Genomic DNA, 8,798 nt, shown 5'->3' with positions numbered 1-8,798 from the left:
TCTACGCGAGATTTTCCTCAATTCTCGATCGATTTCTTTGATTTACCACTCATTTTAAAGCTTATCGTTTAGGCTACTGACGAAAAATAGACCCAAAGTCTAAAAATTATTTTTTATATTAAAAAAACCTGTTTTAAAGCATCGGACTGAGGTTTTCGGATAAATTTATAAGTTTAACTTGCTCCGTGATCGGCAGAGCAGAAAAGCTTGATTGGCAGAGCGTTCGACTGGTAACCAGAAGAACGAGTGTTCGAGCCGCGCCCCGGATGATTTGCTTCGAAAAATTAGACAAATATCATGCATTACATGGACACTTACAAATAATAAGTGAGGGAATAAAATAAATGAGGTAGGAACGTTCCTTGCTTTTAGAATAAGTTGATGTAACCTGTAGCTCAATTGATTCTTAATTACAAGGTTTTTGTTTTGTTTTTAAAGCTTTGGTTCCGGTCAGAAAAATAAAGCATGATGTAAACGAAAATATAAGTATCAGGTTTACGATTTCAGACTACAATGGAATAATTTTTGTTCAGATAAAAATCGTATACTAAAATGTAGTTCTTCTAATGACAGTTTTTGACTCTTCGGACAAAAAAAAAAAAAAAAAATACTACCCCAAATTGAAATTACGCTTTTCATTTAGTTAAACTATGAATATTTATTAGAATACGAAGAAAACGTTAAAATTACTAACAACTTGATGTGTAAAATATCCTTTTTTTTCTTCTTTCGGCAAAAAACGAATAGCCAGTCACATTTTTACTACATTCAAAAAAGCTGCGCTTAAAAAACGAACATAGTTCAACTGATTTTGTATTTTAACCGATCGTTAAAATGATGAACACGTACTGCCATCTAAGCCATAACGATTCAAGCAACCTGCGATAACAAATTGTTAAAAAAATTTCAAAAACAAAAACACTTCTCTTCAATATCTTATCTTATATACTACTTCTGTGGATTATTTTTCTGTCGGTAGCGAGATCCTTATATTTTATTTCTGTAGCCTGTTTTTTGTTCCTACGCGAGACCTTCCTCAATTCTTGATCGATTTCTTTGATTTACCCCTCATTTTAAAGTTTATCGAACTGACTGATGACAAAAATCAGACCTACGGTCGAAAAATCAATTTTTTCGGAAACGCCCCTTGCTCTTGCATAACCTTGATGTGGCCTGTAGTTCTTATGCAGATTTTCTTTTCCTTTTTTTATTAAAAATTCTAATAAAATTTCCAATTTTTTGCACCGCTTTCGCAAAAAAAAAAAAAAAAAAATCATAATTAAACCTTTTTTTTTTTAAATAAAGCTTAAAAGCACTGGTCTTAGTTGTTCGGTTTCATTGATAAGATTTTTTTTTTTTTTTTTGGTAGAGCGTTCGGCTATAAATTAGCTGAACTTCGGGTCCGCCATAGCTAATTTAGATTAGTATTACGCATTACAGATTAAAATTACGCATTATATGTAGAGTGCAGCTCTGGTTAGTTGAGCTGTCACCTTGACTATGTTGACCTGTTTTAGGGGAGTTTAGTGAAAAATAGACGTGTTATTGGCTCGGATTTTAGTTAGAATACTTTTGAAAACTACTAAGAAAGTTTCTCAACTCAATTTAGCACCAATTACCGTTCCCTATTTACCGAAACAGAGGTAAACATTGTCAGATTCGGAGCTCAACTTTTCAGAGCCTCACAAAACTCATTACAACAGATAACACACTTAAGGCATAAACATAAACGCGACGGGAATACTCCTTGGCATTTCAACTTTTTTATGCAGGCTACAGTTATTATTCAGATGAATTGACTATTAATGAAATGGTGTTCTTTCTTTCTTTTTTTTTTAAAGCTTTAACTCCGTTCAGATTACTGAATATAATGTAAGCATAAAAAAATATTAGATTAAAAAATTCAGACCTCAAGGGAATCCTTTTTGCGCAGAAAAACTCTTCATTGTATGCTGAAATGTACTTTTTGCTCTTAGCAGTGTTCGACCTTTTGTATAAATAAAACACTACAATACCAAATTGAAATTACAAGTCTCACCCAGTAAACCTTTAACTATTTATTCGAATACGATGAAAAAACATTAAATTTTTTATCAACTTCAAAAATAAGAAATCCTTTTCTTATCCTCTGCTTTCGGCGGGAAAAAAAATTGCAATTTTTCTACGTTCGAAAAATTACACATAAAAAACGCATTCAGTTAAACTGGTTTCGGTTTTGAATTTTAAGTGTTCGATTACAAGAAAAACATTTGCTGGCCTTCAAACCGTAGCGGTTAAAGCAGCCTGCTATGGGAAATTGTATTAATTTTCAAAAATAAAAACATTTATTTTCAATCTAATATATTATTTCTCTAGAATGTTTGTTTCAATCGCTACGCGAGATCTTCCTCATTCCTTAATAAAATTCCATGTTTTACAAATAATTTTAAAAAGTATCAGCTGGCTAATGACAAAACATAGACGCACGGTCTTTTTTTTTTTTTTTTTTTTTTTTTTTGGCAAAAAGCTTTTTGGCTGTTTTTTATTACACATTGCTTCAATGAATAGCACTCGAAAACGAAAACAAAATCGCTCGGTTGGTTGGAGTGTCATGCTGACAATCAGAATGGCGCCAGTTCGACCCCTTGCCAATACATATATCTTTTATGCCTCTTTTTTTCCGTTACAGGCTCACATAGGCAGGATTGTATTTGCCACAACCCGTTTTTTCACATGCACAGCTACTGATTTTCACGAGTCATTCAGTCACACTTTTAATGATATTTATGTTTGTATTGAAAATACGTACAACCAAAAAGTGAGCGATCATTACATCATCACATCGTTGTATTTAACGAGGTTTTGTCGCTGATGTCTTTAAATTACATTCCTTCTTTTGTGCCTTTATTTTTTTCCGTTTACTTAAATCCGTGTACTTTTTTCAATTCTTCTTCATAATGTTCTTCTTTGAAATTTTTAAAGAGAGAAATGCCGCATGAAACGATTCTATGCAGAGTGCGGAGTTCCGCACGGGTCGTCTAGTCTACATCATATTGCACCCCTGCTAGGATAGTAACACAATTCAGTAAATAAATGGAATTATAGAAATTCAGGGTTTTACGCAATAGTAGCTTCAAGTGATTTAGTCTCGAATATTACAATACGATTTTTAAGTCAATTGTTCTGTGGTATTTATGTGTGTGTGTGTGTCGGTGGTATTAATATGTTAAAGTAGAATAAAGTGGTTCGAATTTTTTTTCCAAGACTTGTTGTTACGCAGGTAAAAATGAATCTACTAATGACAAGGACAATCGACAAGACGAAAGAGGGCATAAAAAAGTTTTAAAAAATAACCTCGCAGACTTTGCAACTGAAAGAATTTATTGTGATCGAAAAGACATCATGTATCAAGAGAATTTCTAATAATTATTGCATGAAAAATTTACTTTTTTTTTGACATCATACAAAATGGTGAATTATTCGTCTTCCTGAAACCGTTTTGCCACGGTTGTTCTCGATATGGACAGACGGGACGTAAAACATTCGCCCTCGAAATTTCAAACGTATATTCTCCGTCAGGTATCACCTAAAGGTACTGCAGCGATGACATGGAACAAAAAGATAAAAGACAAGCACAGGAATAACGACTTCACTTTTGAATAGAATCAAGCGATTGCTGGTACGCATACATCTTGCTGTTGAAAGCCAAGATTCCAACGTGGCGTTGGAACAGCAGCCGTAAATTCGCCAAGGGGTCCTCCAACAATAAATAACGGTCAGCATTGTCTAATGACCAGTGCCCTATTCCATTAAGCATCAGCTTTCATGTTTGCCGCCATTCTTTCTGCAGAGTCCTGCCCAGTGCAAAGGAGCTAGACTTCACAGGAGGGAGATAGAGCAGTCGGGGTCATTATTCACTACCGGGTTACCTGGAAAAGGAGAGGTGTGGGGAACGCTTGTTAAGCCTTTTCAGTTCTTTTTGCTGTTTCTTTCAAGGTAGTTTCTTTCGGGAGTAGTCCCAAAAATTTGCCGCAAGTTTTTTTTTTTTTCTTTCCCTCATTCTTTCTCCTAGCTTTGGTCTTGCAATTGGTTTTCAGTGAACCGAAATACGGTAAAATTTAAATGTAGCAAATATCAATGCTACAGTCATCCTTTTACAACGAATACCTGTTACAACGAATACCCGTTACAACGAAGTTTCCATTTAAACGAAATAAATGATTTGCCACAATATAAATAAAATTATATTGCTTGGAATTCCATTAAAATGAACAAAATATGCGGTCCCTTAAAGATTATTATAGAGGGATTTCACTGCAGACGAATCCCATTTTAACGAAGTCCAAAGGGCCAGCGGAATCATTTCGCTGTAAGGACATTGAATCATGCAGTGAAATTCCGTTACAACGAATATTAATGCAATGAAATATCCGTGTCAACGAAAAAAAAATTCATTGCTGATATAATTTCTAATACCCCCCATTACTTGAATTTCATAACAATAAAATTCCCGCTACAACGAACAAAATTTCGGTCCCTTGAAGTTCGTTGTAACGGGATTTGACTTTACCGATATTGCGAACGTTGTTATGTAATTTGAATTAGGTACTAAAAACGAGATTTTCATTGTAGCTAAATCTGGATTTGAAGTATATGAGAGTGAACGAGGTAAAATACAAAATATACATTGAACTGTATTCACGAATTTCTGTGTTACAAAGATTCTCTTCTCTAATTTTTAAGAAATTTGAGAATGCGGTTAAAAATTTTGATTTATTTCACATTTCAGTGAAACAAAATCTATGTTACACACTTGGAAGAAACTATTCATAGTTTGTAGCAATGAAAAGAAAATGAAGGTTTGGTACTTGGAAAATTAATCTCTTAAATATTTCTATCTATTTATTCATTTATTTATTTTCGTGATGAGACATTAAACTTGACGAATCCCTAATTTGAATTCAAATACAATTAAGCATTATTACGCGTGTAATAGCCCATCCTGAATGCTGCAAAAGCACCTATTTTTGCGTGCCGTAATTTTCGCCAAAAAAGAAAAAGGACAGGTGATTTCGCAAGGTTGAAACTGTTACGAATTTTACATGAACAGTACCGAAAGTTGAAAAAAACTTGAATAGCTGAAAATTACTAAAACATGTAGTTTGTAGTATGAAAGTGTATTGAGTAAAAATAAAACAAATAGTTTAGAATGTGTGTAAAACTGAATGAAATATTACAGGGTCATTTTTTAAATTATGTTATGAAACCTTCACCCCTTTTGATGGCACAATATTTTTTTTTTCAGTTATTTTGCTCCTTCTTATACATATGCTTGCATCATACATTTTACAACATACTCTTTGAATTATTAATTTTTAATTCATAAATCATTAATTATTATTTAATATCACATTAATTGAAAAAAGCATGTACATTAGGGTGGTTCAAAAATACATGTAAAAAAAAGTTTCTCCTAGATAACAGGACACCCCTCAATATTTTTAGACTTGTGGATAGTAATATACTGGAAGAATTTTAGCTTCCTATTTCAACTGAAAGAGGGTGCTCAACCCCCTCCCCCAAACTTCATAAGTATGGAGAGGGGGGTTAAAAAAATACATTGAACTGAAAAACCAATGCTACATGTTATAATATACACGAGTAATATGCATATATTGCAATAAATAAGTATATTGACAGAAAAACAGCTGAAGAAATAAAATGTTTCTAAATTTGTGATATCTTCTATGCTACGGCTAATGTTAAATTGAGGGATCATTGAGCACCCTCTTAAAATTTGAGTAAGAAGCTAAAACTTTTACAGTATAATACTATTAGTAAGTCTTAAAAAAAATAGGGGATGTCCTGGACTCTAGCTGAAAAAAAAAGTTTTTTTGAACCACACTAATATATATGCTTTCTTATCTTTTTTTAAACTGATGGTTGAAGTAAAGTTATTTTTATAATTTTTTTTTCCTATTTTGAATAAATATACACATATATTCAACATTGCAACATTTTCCTGAGTCAATACTTTTCGCTTTCAACGTAGTGCTTTTCGGTAACCTTATAATTTTTATAAGGAATAAAAGTCTCGAAATAAATGGTTACTTATAGTTAAAAAATAATTTAAATAAAAAGTGTTCCTAAATTCTGAACCTTAGAGTCAGAAAGACGTAAGTCCAAAAGCTGCGATTTTCTGTTTATCAGTGCATTAAATGTTCTATCCCGCATCGAGCCATGTAAACGTAATTCTTAAAAAAAATCCTTTTCAATTTTTACTAGGGTTAGAGTGCGCATCCCATCTTTGCATGTGACAGAAAAAATCTTTTCTTCTCTACTGTAAAATTATCATAATGTGACTTACGTCCCTCTGGCTCTGAGGTAAAGAATTTGCCTGCTGATTACACTAATAATTAAAAAACTTCCTGTCTAGTTAACATCATGTCTAGTCAATATAATGTAATTTTATTAACAATAACATGAAAATTGGCTCAAAGAAATTGGATGACTTTTAAAATTACTTTGGAGAAATTAGGAAAGTGCAGAAAAATGAATCAGTTTACAGAAATAAATTATTAATTATTTCTTGAGTCGAAATTCTAAAAGAAAAAATATGGAGAAATTGGTAGTATTAAAAATGATTATAACGATCAATAATCGCCTCTGCCGATTAATCTGCCGATTATCAACAGCCGATTAATTGGTAATCGGCCAATTTACTTATCGGCGTAACCCTATTCACTATTCCAGGTTTCACTTAAAAGCAATACTGAGGGAAACGACTGCAGAAAAGAAAGGTTGTTTTTCTTGTATTGATACTATGCCCGCCGAAAAACAACTTTTACAGACAAGCAAAACTAGTACGTTTCTGGCTTCTGGCCATGGTCCATCATGGCCAGGATGTTACAATAAGTCGCGTGACTATATAAGTATGAGTTCATACAAGTGACTGATCACACAAGTATGTGATCACAATTGATCATATAAGCACGAGACCATGAGATCATATAAGAGGAAACACTATGTCAGTCGGATGAGCTTATAGGCATAAGCTCAAAAGAGATTATATAATCATGAGATCATTTTGAAGCAGTAAAAAGCAGGATGACTGTCAACAGGCCCGTGACTAAGATTTGCAAAATGGAGGGATTCGAAAGAATTTTCCATCCCTGGTGGCAATGGAAAAAAAAAAGAATAAAATATGATAAATAAATGAAATAAATAAAACGGAAATAAATCTTGAGGACAAAAATAATCATTTATTTCAGACTTTTTATTTTCTTTTAAAATAAGATCTTGATGTTACACTTAATTCTTGAATTTTGGAAAAAGTGGATAAAATTTCTTGAATAAACCTTAATATATCCAATGAAGGCACACTCAATGAACAAACAGGATTTTTTATTAATGAAAATTATATCCTAAAGAAATATTATTCTATATTTCCGCAACAGTCTACTATTATAGTGAAACGACAAGGCAAAGTTCACCTAAAATCTCCCTTACACAAGAAGAAAAAATACCCTACTAGATGCTTTGCTTTGCAAGCTTGATTCAACCATTCTTTCGTCTTAAATTTCTCAAGCATAGTTTAATTTAGTTGCGAAGGGGTAAGATATATTGCAGGAACATAGTCAGTGAATCTAATTTTAATTAAAAGTAAGGTTATTTATCTACTTATTTATTTTTTCAATGGGAAGGGGTTTAACCCCTAACTCCCTCCCTTTTTTGCACGGCCTTGTATTTAAGTGCAAAGCAGTAATCATACAGCGTATTAACGGGGTATAATGTAGCAGGCCTCTTCGTAGTGCACCCGGGATAACGCAAAATCTGCTACAGCTTTGCAACTTCTCCAATGTTTTTTGATGAAGTGCTTCTGTTGTTGAAAAGTATTGAGTGGGGAGCACGTGCACTAATGGCGTAAGTGCTATTTTGCAGAATAAAAAATACAAATATGTAATCATATAAAGTAGAGTAAGCAGAGTGATCATATAAGTGGCAGAATTATGTAAGAAAAGATCGTTTTAATTTAAGGAGAAAAAAAAAACAAAATGGCTATATAATCAGGTGCTCATATTCATATGAACGCTGTGCTCATGTTATTTAGATTGCTTTTCTTGAGCATGTGAATAATAGCTAGGGTATTTTTGAAGACGTAAAAATACTATTCGAAGCTTTTCAGAAGAACTAATTTTATTTTGGATCATGAGTGATGTACGTGGCCGATACAAGAGGAGGGTCATGGGGATCATGCCCCCTCCCTCCCCCGCTAAAACATCGACAGCAGTATCCGGGTCTCACACTGTGTTCAAACATTTTATGCATTAAATGTAAACGATTACAGTATATTTTCAGTTTAATAATTATTTTTGAACGTAAATATTTGAATTATTACTTCGTTTCACTGCTTATTTAATTAACTTGCAACGTTTATCCCGAATTAGGTGCCTTATTATTGCCCTTGTTGGTGCTTTTTATTGACCCCCAAGCAGTTTCAGCAATTTTACGTGTACTCAAAACCGTAGGTTTGTTCCTTCAGCATGAACCCCCCCCCCCCCCCTACAAATGGTTTTTTGTATTCGCACCAGGTAAAATCTCAATACAACGGACACCGATAAAGCAAAATGTTCGTTTTTAGAGAATAAATGTTCAGTTCCCTTTTAATTTTTCCATTGCTTGAATTCGATTACGACGAAATTTCCATTACAACGATCAAAAACTACTATCCCTTCAAGTTCGTTGTAACGGTATTTAAATACATACGGAAAGAGTGAAAACCATGATACAAATCAATTTCTGTAGGAAACTAAATTTCT

The sequence above is a fragment of the Uloborus diversus genome, chromosome 9 (assembly GCF_026930045.1).
Source record: "Uloborus diversus isolate 005 chromosome 9, Udiv.v.3.1, whole genome shotgun sequence".
Classification (NCBI taxonomy): domain Eukaryota; kingdom Metazoa; phylum Arthropoda; class Arachnida; order Araneae; family Uloboridae; genus Uloborus; species Uloborus diversus.
Note: the sequence above shows the minus strand (reverse complement) of the source record.